Source organism: Pogona vitticeps, chromosome 4, assembly GCF_051106095.1.
Source record: "Pogona vitticeps strain Pit_001003342236 chromosome 4, PviZW2.1, whole genome shotgun sequence".
Lineage (NCBI taxonomy): Eukaryota > Metazoa > Chordata > Lepidosauria > Squamata > Agamidae > Pogona > Pogona vitticeps.
This window is the reverse complement of record NC_135786.1, coordinates 135,142,202-135,156,987: the sequence shown is the minus strand read 5'-3', so window position 1 is coordinate 135,156,987 and position 14,786 is coordinate 135,142,202. Positions and strand designations below refer to the sequence as shown.

Genomic DNA, 14,786 nt, shown 5'->3' with positions numbered 1-14,786 from the left:
TCCTTTGTCTGCTTTCAAAGCAAACAGCAGAAAAGAGAAGCCGGTCGGATCCAGACACTGCTGCGGGTGCGCGTGCATCCCTCCCGGCCCCCCGCGCCGAGCTTCCTTTCAAGCGGCAGGGAGCTAATCCCATAAACGCGGTTTTAATTACAGGGAGGCTAATTGCTCCTCGCCCATTGTTTAGCTGCTCAGTGACTGACTTGAGATCCGCCAACGCCTGCGAAGTCCCCCCACCCCACCCCACCCTACTCGGGTGACAGGAGTGAAACCGGAGCGGCGCACAGGCTAAGGTTTGACCTAGGCCGAGCTCCAGCCAGTACTGGAAAAGGTGGCCATCCTGCAAGGCGGCACTCGAGTACACTCCTCTGTGGATGTGAGCCTCATTCAACTCAATCGGTCTATTTCCGAGTAGACTGAGAGAGCTTTGCACTACCCGTGCCACGTGGATGCTTGGGCTGCCCTAGGCCAGGAGAGGGGCCTTCCTGCCCGTTCTCTTGTTGTTGGTTTTTTGTTTTGTTTTTTAAACCAGAGTGTTCGCTGTCCTTAAAGGTGTTTTCCCATTTGCACTGTAAACATGGATGTTCAGGGATTCTTAACTGTAACTTATACAGTGTCAAATTATGCTGAGCGTACGTGTTTATTCAGGAAAATCAAGGCTTTGTTTGCATCGTGTATGTTCCTCTGCTATCCAAAGAGGAGAGCTTTAAGACTTCACTTTTAAAAATTGTTTTAGTCTGAAAAGGAACTTTCTCCAGTCTGGCTGTGAAAGAGGTAATGTACCAGCCACTTTTCAACTATTTTGAGTGAGGCAGGCCTAGAAGGCTATCTTAAGGGCTTCTGAAATGGACCATCCAAAGAGACAGGCTTCACAAACAATAAGAAAACGTTTCCCCTAATCAAGCAGGATGAAGCACTCCATCTACTGCCAACATTATAATTCAAGATTTAATATCACCCTTACTTCTCTCTTTCCCATGAAATTGTCTTCTCACTTTTTTGATGTGGAAAGGAGGGGGAGGGACATGAGAGAAAGCTACAAAAGAAATCTTGCTGAATTGAGCCATATTATCACAAAACCCCAAAAGGATGTTTGAGATCTGGGGCATCAGCCGTTCTACTTCTAACCTGCCCAAACGTCCATAACATGTAAGTACCAGCATCTTGGATCAGACCAAAATCTCACCCAGGTCAACATGCTGTTTTCATAGGAAATGGTGGATTAGACGCTTCAATTGCAACTCCACAAACAGCATAAAAATGCAACAACACTCCCCCTCGTGTTGCTCAGCAACTGATATACAGGGCCATACTGTCTCCTTCAGCAACCCATGGTCCAAGTGGAGGAGATCACCTCAGGATTCTGGGATGAGATACCTTCCCTGCTCAGACTAGGATGACCGCTGACTGAAAATAAGCACAGTCATTATGAATAGTAGCCACTGGTAGCCCTCTGCTGATTTATCTTAGCACTTTTTAGGCTATCCAAGTTGGTGTACATTCCTTCATCCTGGAGGAGTGAATGCCATATTTGAACAATTTTGCCATGAAAACGTTATTCCCTGATATACATCCTGGATCAACAACCTTTTAATTTTAGTTGATGAGCCTGAGGTATAATGTGAGGGGAGAGGGAAACATCAACTATTGACTTTCTCCATACAACACATAATTTTATACGTCTCTGTCATGTCTCCTCTTTTTCACATTTTTGTAAGTCAAAGAGCAACAACTCATGTAGGAACCATTTCAGTTTCCTTGACAATCAGAATTATCCTATTTTCTCTTGGCCTCATTGCCAAATGCCCTTGCAGAACCAATTTGGCTGCATTTTACAAAAACTGCAGATCCTGAAGTCCCTAAGACCTGCCCTGTCTGCCATGCCATGTGCTTATGATGCAAAATCAGAACCTATTGCATTTTTAAAGGTAGAATACAAATATGGAATGCAAGCAAGCAAGAAAACAAACAACAAGCAGATCAAGCTGTAAGCTGCAGATGAATGAGACCCATACGGAGTCGGCATTTTAAAAGAGTGATAAGACTGTTGACTGCAGCAAACTATTGTGTGTCTTGGTAGTACTGATTTAAAAGTGACACCCTACAAATTTATACTAGTATGTAACCAGTTTATCTGTCACAGACTCCTTTTCTTCACCTTCCTGGAATAAGAGAAAATGTAGTTTGTTGAAGATGTGAAGAATGCATGGTTAGACATCCAAAGCTCTTATAACAAAAAGATTCATTTTGAGGCCAGCTGAACTTGTTAGAGGCCCATTTACCTGGCATGGTTTTACATAGGTTCCAGGAATAGTGGCTCTGTGAAGAAGCTGGATTGTTATTGTAACAAATTCCCAATTCACACAACTAAGTCATGTTTGGGACCAGTATATGGGTAAATCAACTTGAAAATAAATTTAATATGTGTGTGAAGCAACCAAACAAGCTATTATAAGCTACAGATCCACAAACAGTGACCACATGTGCAACTCAAGCTGTAGAACATCTTGCATTTCCTACAACTTGTACTCTATGAGTGACAATAGAATTTGTCTTCATTCACAGTTCTGGACAGCAAACCTTGCTTGTTATAGCTTGATTAACCTGTTCACTTCCAAGATTTGTGGCTCCAAATGCTGAAAAAACAGCCTGAGTTAACAGCAGATAAGATATGTTTACTTGTTCTGTTATATCTGGCTTAGCAGAAGAAGAGGACTGCATCACATAGCTGGATTGGACAAACAAGCAAGCCCATGAGAGTATAACCCCGCCATCTTCCATGTAAGCAGGCGATCAATCAATCAATCAGTTGATAAACCCATTTAACTGGCCATGATTATGAATATGCAAGCTGTTATGAACCTAGGGCAATGTTTCGCAGAGATAGCTTCCACCACACATTAAAATGAGAAGCCTAGTTTGTCACCACCCCTCATTCACCCACATAAAGGGTCACACAGAAGTAGGGTCAGTTGCTTGAATTGTTTCGACAGTTGGGGTTTGACAGCCTTCTGGCCAAAAATGCAAGCTGTGTACACACAGTTGGCGCAGGTACTTAGCCATGAAAATGAAACATCTCTCTATGCTTCTGTTCAGAATTCTTCTCTGTGAACGTTGAAGAATAACTGAATTTTTTTGAATATTATTACATGCTGAGTTTTGACTACATAAAGAGGTTATATTATGATGTTTGGAGGATTTCTTTATATTTTCTTTTTAGAGCTATGGCATTATCCAGCATTTAATATTTAGCATTTAAGCAATACTCATTTGGCCACTTTTAATAGTTTAGTTTGGGTTTATGTCTCCAACAGCCTTGAAAGCATGTGTGCAATGCTTTGGTTAGGGCCACTATTTAATCGGGAAGAACTTATGAAATGTCACATTTGATACTTGCTCAAAGCGTAAGAATCAAGAAACACAAAAATAGTTTAGAAACCGAAATGTGTTTTCAAAGCAAAATTTCACATTGAAAATGTCAAAATGTCTACCTTCTGAATTTTGAAAAAGGATAGTATGACTCTATCATAATTCAAATTCACAAGAAAAAGAGACCACAGGAAGTAGCCTGTGGTCAAATTTGAGTTCATGAAGTAGACCAGAGGAAGTAGGATAGTGCTCTGCAGGAAGACAAAGAACTGTACATGTGCTTTCCAGATAGCTCACTGGTCCCTCTTCACCCAGATACTGAGACATGTATCACCAGGCAGAAAACCATTAACTGCATAAATTAGCTTGTGGAATTTGTTCTCCTAACTTCCCACTGGCTGGTAGAACTACACATGCACATTTCAGGCTCCTTAATGTGCACAACATTTTTTGTGGTACAAACTAATATAAGACTTGTTTAGCATTTAGGATTAGCATTTAGATGGAGACCACCTCATCATATGAAGGATCTAGTCATGAAAGCTCAAGCCACAATGCATTGGTTCCTTTATAAAGTATTATAAAACCATGGGCTCTTTCCACACCTAATCATGCTTAGAATGGACTCCCTGAAATCCATGGGACTTAAATCAGTCATTATTAACTTGCTCTGTTGATTTTAGACTATATTTGAAATGTAGCTCAGTCTGCATCCAAACATTTTATTCGCTTTCCTATGTTTTTTGTGCACAGACAAGATTGACAACTTATCTTTGCCATTTGAATTTTAATCATCATCTATTTATTTGTACCCCACTTTCCCATTTAGAGTACCTAACACACTTCACAACATGTCAAATAATAAAAATTCAAAAACATTAGAAATTGCAAATACCAATCACATCAATAGATACATATATAAAAATAAGAATACAATATTTAATAAAATGTAAGTAAACTGACATACTCCAGGAATTTAAATTAATAAGTAAAACCTATCCCAGAAGTAAAGGCAACATGTATTAGACAAAAAGCCCAATAGATCTTAATTCAACAGAAGTCAACATTGTGTATACACTTTGGTTGGCAGCTATACCTCTCCGTTGTAACAGGAGAAGTAAAGGTTGCCAGTCTTCTTTCAAGACCCACATTTGTTTATAAATCATTTTACTCAGTCTGTCTCACAAGAGAGAAGGCAGTAAACCAGATGAAGAACGTAAGAGTCATAACTAGGGTAGGGTGATCAGGCGTTTTGACTGAGGTTACTGAGATTTAGCGTACACTATAATTTCCTGCTAGAAAGTTGTAAACGCAGCCACTCTGAATATATATACAGCTGTTCCTCCTTAGATGAAAGGAAACATCAAGTTCCATGCACAACCAAGATGGCTGTGGTGGACTCAAACCCAGGCATCTCTCCTTATTCCTCCAGGTGCACCAATCTCATATGACTTTAATTAATAGGATGACAAAATGGCTACTTACAGCTCTGGGAGAATGTTTAGTGCTTTAAGAACAATGTCTTGTTCTTAAACAATTTATTTCAGAATATATTCTCAAAGGCTTTCATGGCCAGGATCTGACGGTTGTTGTGGGTCTTTTTGGGCTCTTTGGCCATATTCTGAAGGTTGTTCTTCTTCCTAACGTTTCGCCAGTCTCTGTGGCCGGCATCTTCAGAGGACAGGAGTAGGAACTCTGTTCCTACAGAGGACAGTAAATTCTCCACTATTCTAGCACACTATTCTAGTACAGGAGCTTTATCAGATTCTGAGGTGGTGGAGTGAGGAAGATCACCATGTGGAAGATATTCTGTCTGGATGATGTCTATTGAATCCTTTGCCAGTGAGAAAAGTTTTGAATGATGGGGCCCATTTGGTCTTCCAAGAGATGGAAGGAGTTCCATGAATAACATTGGATGGTTTATTCACAGTACCTTTTCTTCATGTGCACTCTTTCGAAGGAGACATATTCTCCAGTACAGGCCATAAACCGCCCAGAGTGGTAGAATATACCAGATGGCCGGGGTATAAATCAATCAATCAATCAATCAATCAAACAAACAAACAAACAAACAAACAAACAAACAAACAAACAAACAAACAAACAAACAAACAAACAAACAAACAAACAAACAAATAAACACATGCAGAAGTCTTGAAAATTTTAAAGAAGCTTTTTAATCATCGGGCAGCTGATACCTTTGCAGCTGAACTGACCCAGATAAAAAGCATGTTCCATGGGATGTTATGCACTTCCATCTCTTACTATTTGTTGCTGTTGCTGTAACAGAAGTAGTAACAAGTAACAGAAGTAACAGTCTGATATCAAGTCACTTCAGATTTATGCTGATCCTAATAGGGTTTTCAATATATGGGAGCTATTAAGGAAAGGTTTAAGCAGTGCACTCCCCAGTAGCAGTAGTTGCAGTAGAAGCAATAATTTCTATTACATCTTTCCTCTGATGAGCTCAAGGCAGCATGAATGGCTCTCATCCTCCCCATTTAGTTTCACAACAGCCTTACTGAATGATGAAAGCACTTCTGTAAACTGACCCTGAGTATACCCTGTTCTAATACACTTTTGCTGCTAGGCAGTCCTTCAGAAGTGCCCAAGGGAATCCAGAGCATGGACACAATGAAGCTGTGATGCTTTTGAATCTTATTTTATGTATGTATGTATGTATGTATGTATGTATGTATGTATGTATGTATGTATGTATGTATGTATGTATGTATGTATGTATGTATGTATGTATTTATTTATTTATTTATTTATTTATTTATTTATTTATTTATTTATTTATTTATTTATTTATTTATTTGATTTATATCCCGCCCATCTGGTCTATACGACCACTCTCCTGGTAGCTCTGCTTTGCCTCTGGTGTGCTCATGACAGTGGTTACAATCCAGCCACAGTTTGACACATGGAAGTTGAATCTATTCCTATGGCCAAGATCTACAGAGATGCTTCACCTTTTCCCGTCGCAACTGTTGCAGCTTCTTAAATAGCATTTTGTGCCTATTTGGTCAGATCTGGTACAGTACAAATTTTCTCTCACATGCAACATACCCTATAAAAATAAAAGGAGAGAGATACTGTTTGCCTTGTTGCAGTACAATAAATGGTGGGTAAAATTAACCTGGTTATTTCCTCAGTTACTTATTAACCACAGTTCATTTAACAGAATCAATATTGCAGGTAAAGAAGTAAACACTTGCCACACTGCCCTTTTTTTCTCTTTACCTTTACAAGCTGATTTTTTTAGAATATAAAAAAGCATCTGCCTAGAAACCAGAGGAGAACAGAGGACTAGCACATCTTATCTCAGGGATATGCAAAGCACATTTTATTTTGCCTTTTATCTCTCCAATTGTATGTTGATCCCATACATATAGATTGATTTTGCACAGGTAGATAATGAAAAGTCAAGGGGGAAAATTTACACAACGGCACTCAGGATCTCCATTCTCTATTGGTATATAAATTGGTTTATTATTTCATTCTTTTAAAGAGGGCCATTCACACTGGGGAGCACTTTAAAATATAGCATGTTTAAACATAAATCCATTTACCATTCATATCCTTTCTTCTTCCTCTTTGTAATTTCTACACCATTTTGGGGTTAATTTTCCAAGATATTTATGTGCAAACATGATCTTGCTTATTCCGAACTCCTGCACCAACCACTTTATGCCTGCAGTCAAAGCTCTCGTGCTGAATTTCTGACATGAGGACAATGACACCTATGAGCCTGGAATGTGTAAGTGTTTCTCTCCCCACAGGATGATACCTTTCTAGCCCTTTGTAATTCACCATAAGTGCTTTGCATTTAGCCAGCGTGACATCCAGGCAGGCAAGCTGTTCAAAGGGAGAAAGGAGGCCACTGTGTGTGACAGAAAAGCTTGGAATGGCAACAACAATAACAAAAACCCAGCAGTCACTTCTTTAAAAAAGAAAACAAAACCCAGACAAGATTAATCATAATGCTACTTATAATTTAAGAAAAAAGATCTCCCAGACATTTGGTGGCACAGTTTGGCTGCTCCCGCTTAAGGTAATTAATGCAGGATACTGACATTAACTCTCTAGCTTGTCGACAGCTTGGAGCGGGAACTAAAAATGCTAGTTCTCCAGGGAAAAGTGGAGGCTAGTTGGCTCTTTTTCTGGACTGTTTGCTTATAGGCCCAGAGAGCAATCTTCCTTGCAGAATGAAATGCAAGGACACAAACAATGTGCTGCGGAGAGAATAGGAGATGGGAATGAACAGTTTGAACTATTTGCTCAGCAGAAGGGCGGCCACAATTGCCGGCCAATGGCTTTCCCATGCATCAACTGGGGCTTCTTAGCCTCTTTTGTTGTTCTTCTCCTTCCTCTGGCCAGATAAGAACACAGCTGCAGAGACGGCAGTTCACTTTGGGCCTGGATTTATTCAGTGAAGTCTCCATTTATGGTCACTGTATCTATTTACTGCAGGCGTTTCTGTGTCTCATTGGAAAAAAAAACAGTTCCTTTGCCCTGAAACTTAGATCTATACTCTGTTAAAAAAAATTATGAACTAGTCAGCGATTGCCATCATATTTGTCTTAGGCTTCATTTTCTGTGCTGTCTCAGAGACATGAAAAAGTCACATCAAGCGAAGCCATTGGAGCGCCATCCCTTGGAATGGGCGAGTAGTACTCTGTCTCTGCATTTGCAGTCTGATAAAATGTAAAATGTGCTCACCTTGGGCTGGATCCGATCTATTCTGTATGATCCTCTGCTGATCTGGTCACATTCCAAGTTGCTTTGGTAAGCCCACATCTAAGTGTTTTGCACAAATATTTTAGGTTTAGGCCTCCCAGATTCTTGCAAGGTGTGATCAAAAGGATGCATGCACACAACAATCTCTAGATTAATATACAAAAAAAAAATACTGTCCATTTTAACAGCACTTTTTTGTACCTCATAGGATGAAAGACAAAATGCTCCTAAGGAATAATCTGAAGCATGGGGCAGGGCAATCTACATCTGTGAGGTTGCTACTTCCTTCTCAGCCATCTCTGAGTGCATGAAAGACTCCCACAGAATTGTTGATACATGCACACAGAATTTAATGAGAACGTGATGTTTTCCAAATATGCAAAGGGGTCATGGGTATGTAACATGACAGATACTCATTTCTGATTCATAACCCAGGTTCATTCCCCAAAAGGGAAGATTGGCACACAGAACAGGTCTGCTGTAATATCCCATTAATCTTGAAGTACAAGAAATCACAATGTTTATATTGCAAGATGATTGTGCACACAATGATTTTGGTTTGTGAATGACACGTATGCACTCACATTTTTGTTTATGTGATTTTCCAAAAAAAGATTTATATGTAGCTTTTCATATCATAGCAGTGTGATATGGCAAAATGTTCCTACAAGCAGCAATACGGGAAAAGGTCTTTTTTTCTCTGATACCCATATGAGGAAAACTGGCCATATAAATTCATATGCTGGCATATTTGGCAATTTTTTTGGGGGGGTGATCCTGGTTTAAAAGAATCATGTGGTTGGGCTTGAACACCTGTGGAAATTATTTTCTGCTATGGTAGCTTTTAATGCTGGTTCTGATTCACTGAAAATCTGATTTCTGGTCTGATTTATCTGCAGTGCTGAAATTCTTTTACCAGAAAATGTGACATGCTACGATATAGACATGAAGAAGGCATGGACATTGTTTACAGGAAACGCAGCTGCACACACCAGAGATTTTTATGGGGAATAATAACAGGGGATATGAAGGCTATAACGTAAATTCTTTCTGGAGTAATGAAATTACTACTGCTAGTGATTATACATGATGTAAAACAACCCCTGGGGAGATTGCTTTCAATGTAAATAATACAAAAAACATTTGCCCTAATTATTGTAGATGCTTGAAAGGAGCCATCCGAATGCTTCCAAAACTCAATGATTATTTTGAACGTTATATATCACGCCAGCAAATGTGAACAATAGCTAAAAGTAGCAGACGGCTGTACCATGATTCACATTTCCTTATATATTGGCCCATTCCTCTAACTTTAAACTGGAGATATCACAGTTAATACTTCAGATGGTTAGTTTAGAATGGAATGAGTTGTGTATGTTTTTTTTTTTAAATAAAGTTGTAAGAGAGAATGATTTACTGAGATTGCCTTGAATTCTCAATCAAGAAGCAAGGAAACAAAAAGTTTACACACTGCTTTTTTGCAGTGCAAAATTGCCGAAACATTGGGGGCTTTTCCTCTACTGGGTGGTCAGCAGGAAAGGCTGAAAGGCAAAAGGACTCCTATTGTCTCTGCTGGGTCTTAAGAGCTGACCTCACGTGCCTCTAAAAAAGAAGAAAGCACCTGTTTATCTCCAGTTATCCTCTGCTTCTGTGAGCTCCAAGCTGCCCCCACAAAGAGGAGGTCTTCCCTCAGTGTAAAAAAAAAAAAGAGAGAGAGAAAGAAAGAAAAGAAAAACAATCTCTTGCAGCACTTTGAAAAACAGATCAGGCTTGATCTAGGTTCCATCATGTGCAAGAAAACACAGAGACCATAAGGCACAGATTGATCATTTGCAATATGACTGGTAATGCTCATCCCCTACATGTCACTCCAAGGGACAAGGGTTGCTCTGGATGTCATAAAAGTGTATGGCATGGCCAATGGCCATCTAGGCACTCAAAGAGCTCTCCTCTTAGCCTGGGGGTCCCAGCCAGCATTAGAGCATCCACATAGGAACCTGTCAGTTGGGCCCTATGCCCAGTTTACTAAAAGGCAGGCACAGGCATAGCATGAAGTTGGCAGGTCCATGCTGATGGCTCCCCATTCTGGTTTAGCAGAAGTATACTTCATTCTCTGTGTTCATACATGTGCCACATTGAGAACGAGGGTACGTTTCATCATGAAGAGTGGAGTAGAGCTTGATTCAGCTGGATTTCTAGTGCCCATTAAATTTTATGATGTCAGGGTTGAATTGGGACAGCCAGATTCAGTTCTGGGACAAAGTACAGTTAATGTACAAACTGATTTGGGTCCAGGGACAAAAGCTGACACAGATGGAACACAAACTGGGTTTTTCAAAAAAATGTTTTTAAAGAAAGATGGCTTTGAACGTGCCTAACATAAATCCCCATCTGCAATCTATCAGGTTCACTCCTCTCTTTAGGGCCTATCACATCTCCAAATTTTATTTACATCAGTGTGAGAAAAAAAGAAGTGATAAGCATTTTGGCTTTCCAACAAACTTACATATCTCAGGCACAAATTGATGCCGATGGACCTGAAATATATTTTGAAGTCCTGAACTGATGTCCTTGAAACCAATTCAGGGGACTTGGCACAGCTGTAGAGATATTTAGAATTGAACATTAACAGTTTTGAGAACCCTTATAATTTAATTCTATCAGCAACAAACAGCAACAGCGTAGGTTGAACAGGCATAGGTTGAACAATCAGCACATATCTTCGATATTAACTACAATCAACTGGTATTTATGTACTTCATTGAAATTATTATACCCATCCATGGGATTTGCCTGGTGCCAATGATATTTATTTTTGAACAGATTTTATTTTTCAACAATTCACCTAACCACTTAGCCTGTGCGAATCCTAATATGTCTTTAAATATTTGGGCTGCTGTTTATCATCATTACTGTGTTTTATCTTATTAGGGAACATGCCTAAGCTTCTGGAAGGAGCAACCGAGAGGCTAGTGGTTACCACTGACTTCCTCCTCTCCAGACAGAAAAAGAGAGAAGGGTTGAGCCCCTTCCCAAAGAGACCGCAGGAAAACTTACCACTGTGGAGGCTGCAGTGGTGGTTCTCAGTGAGTAGTAGCATTTCTCATGTCAGAAAGTCCACATGTCTCAGCAAGTGCAAGCCATGGAAAAAGGACAGAATCTGTTTGGTCTCTTTCTTTTTCTCCCCAATCCTTAAGAACCGATCATGACCTCCGTTCCCCCGCGGCTTTCCTCTCTGACTGTCTTCTATCCTGCACAGGTGACGTAATGCGTCATCACATCGCCTGCGCAAGGATCGCTTCCAACCTCTTCAGCCACAGGCTCAGCAGCCTGTGGCTCAAGAGTAACAGTCAAAACTCGTGAGATCCCAGCATTGGATCTCACGAGTTTTGCTTACTGTCATGCTGGGTGACTGGAGCCGGATCTCTGGCTCACTCAGCGGTGACAGGCAGGCCAGACAGGAGTGGCGATGGGCGAGCCGGACAGGAGAGGCTCTCGGGCTGTATGTGGCCCACGAGCTGCACTTTGTCCAGGTCTGCTATAAGTGAAGATCAAAACCCACTCCTCCCAGTAGCATGAGGGAGAAGGGGCAATGTTTAGTCACCTGAGAGCATTCCTTTTCTTTCTCCCAGTATATAAATAACTACAATTTCCCATTAAAGAAGCAGCACTGTACTTCAAGGTGTGATTGTGATATGGGCAGAAGTCCCCAACACATGGCTTGGCTTGCATTGAGTGAGAGCCTATGGAGGAAAATACAATGGATTTCTTTGCAGAGTGTACACCAGGAGATGTAGGGTTGCATCCTCACAAAAGCCTTACAATACGTACTTTTTACAATGGTAGTCTCCCACTCTTATTATCACAAGAACATCAGACAACCAATCACTTGTAGTCTAACAGCCAAGACTTAAAACTTGTAATCTATTTTTACCAAATGCATTCAAAATAAACCACATTTACAGAGGCTTCTGAGAGATGCCACTGCTTGAGGAAGATGGAGCACAATTATCTTTTGTTTCACTCATGAAAAATGGGTGAATAAACCAAATATTAAGGATGGTGAATGATTATGTCGTTTCCTATCATGATAATTTACAAAAAAAGTAAGCAATGAATGAATTTTATGAATCGAAAGACACAAAGACAGTTAGATAGGACTTCACAGTTAGAGTGATGCTTAAAGCAAATCCAACATTGGAAATGCAGGTTGAAGGACATGATCAGGACTTTCAATCTGGTGATGATCTAAGTCTCCATGGTGAAAACGAGTAAACACCTTATAAGCATTAAAACATGAACAACAAGATTCTTCCGAGAGAAAGAACATAAATAGGCTTGTAAGAACCCACTTCTCTTTCTGATGCTATAAATGATCTCAAAATGTAAAGTCAATACAGATATAATCACTTTGTCTCTGATATGCTGGGTTGATTGCCATCCTGCTACTGGTGGTACTGACATCAGAATTAAGCTTTCTGGAAACATGACCTACATTTTAATTTCAATGAAGGTGCCAGCCTGTACCCATGGAAATCTGTGGGGCATACTTGTGGTAGATATGTATAGGATCCCATGGGTGTTCTTTTAAAGCAGCTTTCTGCTTTGTCATTATGGCAGTGAACATATGCTCAAAATGGTGTGGCCGAAATCACAAAGGCCAGCGGACATTTTGTTGGGGGGGGGGTGCAATGGTATCACTGCCTTTTATAGACTCTCATTCTTGCCCTTGATTAGTAAAGGCAAAGTAAATTGTGCAGGATGCTGTGTTTATTTTATTGGGATGATTAATCAATTTATATTGCACCTAAACTAATTATATTTCAAAGCAAATGACAGTAATGATAAAAACAGTAAAGGGAAAATTATCTATTTATTTATTTGTTTAAAATACAGTATTTATATGCCGTATTTTCCATAAAGGATCCAAAGTGGCTTACAGAACTAAAAGAAACAAAGTTTCAAATTAATCACAATGACAGTATGTTGTGCAAGGTAACACAAATAAGGCAGATGTGAAAAATTTATAAAATTTAAACATATCACAGAATTTTCTTTTTCTGATTGCTGAGACTCACGTGCCTTAACAGATTTTTTTTAAAAAAAACATATGTTTCTTTTTAGGAACATACAAAGCTGTTTTTCCAAAGTGAACCATCACTCCCTCTATCTTAGCACTGTCTACATGACTAGCAGCAGCTCTTCCGCACTCTAGACAGGATCTGTTCACAAATGTCTGTTCCAGGATTGGGACCTGGGACTTTCAGCATCTCATGCTTATGTTTTACAGCCAAGCTACAGCCTTTGTGCAGAGACAGTCCTCATTAAACGTTGCAGAGAAGTCAGCTCTTTGGGTCAAATTTTATTTCATCTCATTATTTGTGACAAACATCTGCATTTACAAATTCTCTTATGCCAATATAATGTGTGAGAATGAGAGAGATGTCAAATTCCTTCTGGTTCCCTGTACTTGTTGGTTGCTGTAGCGTTCACCCTTGTTATGCAAAATAAATCATGTATTATTTATGTTCTATGCTAATGTGGTTGAGAGGCGGAGCCGGAGGAGATGTTAAAAGGCGGAGCCTGAGTCAGTCAAAGGAGAAGAATCAGAGAGTTAGAGAGAGTAAGAGAGAGTCAAAGTCAGATAAGAGTTTGATAAGTCAGAGAGAGAGAGAACATATACAGAGTGATAATAATAATAATTTATTGTCATTGTAAGCATATACACAGTATACCCATACAACGAAATTCACAGACACCCAGAGACCAGACACATGCACACACATAACATTCCCCACTGAGAGAACTGTTAATGATTTGCTTGTGTACAATGATTATCTGAAGAACTTCAGTTATTATTAAATCTGCTTCACTTCAATAAAGAAGTTCTGTTTGTATTCACAAGACAAGTGTTCTGACAAACATCATTTATATTGTGGACTGAGGTAATTCACTGGTGACAGTGAGAGGAAAACATGACATGAGCCTTTGTAAGGGCAAAACAAGCAGGTGCCACAAAGGCAAACACCACAGTTGCTTATAGAGTTTTGTTTATAACGTGTTGTGATGGTGGCCACCCCTGACCAGGATGGGGGTAGCTAGATGGGTCTCCTCAACCATAGATTCCATGAACTCCAGACTTTATTTGGTGCTGAAACTTGTCTTTATTAGGGTAGGGGAATGGGTTACAATGTTCAGTTGGTGCCTTATATCTCCCATTCCAACAATTCATAGGAGAGCTTAGAGGCTGACTACACAGGCTATTTAGCCTACTAGTACAGTACTTGCAGGGATGGGCTGGTGCACTCTTAGACAGCAATCACATGACGTCTTTGCTAGAGTGCACCAGCCTGCCTCCAAAAGATTCCAATTTGCGCATTTATAGCCCCTGTCAAGGGGTTTCTGCTCTTCTGGTGCACGTAGGATTGCTCTGGTTTAGATTGGTTCCAGCATGTGTAATCAAGGATCCTTCTAAGATGAGCAGCTATGGGAATACGCAGGACTCCACCACCCTCCATGTAGTGTTACTCCTCCTCCATGCACCTACAGCGAGAGTTTCCTGTCCCTTTGGTTCCAGTCATGGCAGAACCCTGTGCATGAGGGGCAGAGTCAAGTGCAGAAGGGGCAGAGATCCTCCCAGGAGGGCTGAAAATTAGAGGGAATGTTGTGTACAATCT

The 14,786-nt window shown here is 40.2% G+C and overlaps 2 long non-coding RNA genes across 2 annotated transcripts in view; both read left to right on the top strand.

The window, feature by feature from the left end:
* Positions 1-14,471, top strand: part of LOC140706362 (uncharacterized) — a 35,492-nt gene extending 21,021 nt beyond the window's left edge. Inside the window, exons 2-3 of the long non-coding RNA XR_012086002.2 lie at positions 11,041-11,195; positions 13,234-14,471. This is a non-coding gene — a long non-coding RNA (uncharacterized LOC140706362). The remainder of the gene's footprint in view (positions 1-11,040; positions 11,196-13,233) is intronic.
* Positions 490-8,897, top strand: LOC144588950 (uncharacterized). Its single transcript, XR_013544728.1, has 2 exons — positions 490-771; positions 809-8,897. It is a non-coding gene; the product is annotated as an uncharacterized LOC144588950 (long non-coding RNA).
* Positions 14,472-14,786: the final 315 nt, after the last annotated feature.